The sequence below is a fragment of the Octopus bimaculoides genome, chromosome 21 (assembly GCF_001194135.2).
Source record: "Octopus bimaculoides isolate UCB-OBI-ISO-001 chromosome 21, ASM119413v2, whole genome shotgun sequence".
NCBI classification, from domain to species: domain Eukaryota; kingdom Metazoa; phylum Mollusca; class Cephalopoda; order Octopoda; family Octopodidae; genus Octopus; species Octopus bimaculoides.
In genome coordinates, this window is record NC_069001.1 from 34,135,172 (window position 1) to 34,136,777 (window position 1,606).

The 1,606-nt window shown below is 32.5% G+C and overlaps 1 long non-coding RNA gene across 1 annotated transcript in view; it reads left to right on the plus strand.

The window, feature by feature from the left end:
- Positions 1 to 1,532, plus strand: part of LOC128250452 (uncharacterized) — a 289,806-nt gene extending 288,274 nt beyond the window's left edge. The window contains exon 3 of the long non-coding RNA XR_008266466.1: positions 945 to 1,532. This is a non-coding gene — a long non-coding RNA (uncharacterized LOC128250452). The remainder of the gene's footprint in view (positions 1 to 944) is intronic.
- The last annotated feature ends 74 nt before the right edge of the window (positions 1,533 to 1,606 follow it).

Consider the following 1,606-nt stretch of genomic DNA (forward strand, 5'->3'; position numbering starts at 1 on the left):
GGAGGGAGGGAAACTTTGGGTGAATACCTAATGCTGAAAGTGACTTATTTCTTCAATGATATGTCAATATTGCTAAATGCAGCAGTTGATCTGTAGAAGGCTCACCACAGAAATTCCATGTCAATTTAAGAAAAATCGAAAATGATTGTATGTATGTGCTTGTGTATGCAATACATGTACACTCACTCACTCACTCACACGCACACACACATGCATACACACACACATGCATACACACACACATACAAACACACACACGCATATACACACACACACATATATATTTAGTTTGTCATTAAATATATGCATATATATGTGTGTATGTGTATATACATGCACCCACCTGCATATACATATATACACTCAGTAATAAATATTTACATATATGTATGTGTCTATATATATATATATATATATGTATATATGTGTGTGTGTGTGAGTGTATGTGTGTGTATGTATATATATATTTGGCTTGTGATTGAAATTATTTATAAATATGCAGGCCCCCATACATTTATATATATTATACACATTTGTACCCAATGTGTTTGTGTGTGTGTGTATGTATGTATATATATATATATATATATATATATATATATATATATATATATATATACATACATACACGCATATACATACATGTATATAATCAAAAAACAAAAACATAATGATTTGAGGTAATAGAAATAAAAAATCCATTTTAGTAGAAATTTATTTAATATCAGGATTATTCAGGTGGAGATGAATATAATGATTGGTTTGGTCTTTTGTTATTGCTGTTGTTGTTGTTATCCTTCCACCTCCTTACTTGTTTTTCTTTTTACTATATTTTATTTATTTGTTTTTTTCTTGTTTTCTTCCTTTCCGTGCTGCTATCAAAGTACCCTTCTTACCCCTCAACAGCCGTCGCTGGCAATACATTTTCTCTATATTACTTTCAGACGGATGGACAGTTTTGTGATTGCATTCATTTGCCTGGCCGATGCTGCTGTGTCTGTGCTCCCATACTGTCCTCATTACCCCCATCGTCATCTTCCAGTTCTCTGTTGATTGAGATTTGATTCAGTGCAAGATGTCTAGCAGGATCCGGTTCCATTCTTAGCAGACAGACAGAACTGCAGCCGAGACTTGGATTGTTACTTTTCCCTTTAATAAATCTCATATTCTGATAAAGCTAATGCAGGCTCCTACTGGAATCTGATAGAAAGAAACTGAAGTAATTTATAGTCATCAGTGTTTATATGAGTAGTGGATACGTGTGGCATTTTATGGGTGTGCATATGTGTACATAATTTAAATATATGTGTATATTTCTATATGCATAGCTGTATGTTGATGTGTCTGTGTACACATTATCTTTGTGTGAGTATGGATTTGTATGGATGTATCTATAGAAATGTGTGTGTGTGTGTGTGTGTCTGCAAAGGAATATGTTGTGGGCTGTCCGTCCATACATACAACACCTGACATAAGCTGAACATGAATGGGTTTGGCTACTTTGTTCATTTGAATGTGTGGTAGATGTGTATTACACTGTATAAAATTTTAAGAATAACACACATATATATATATATATATATATATATATATATATATATATATA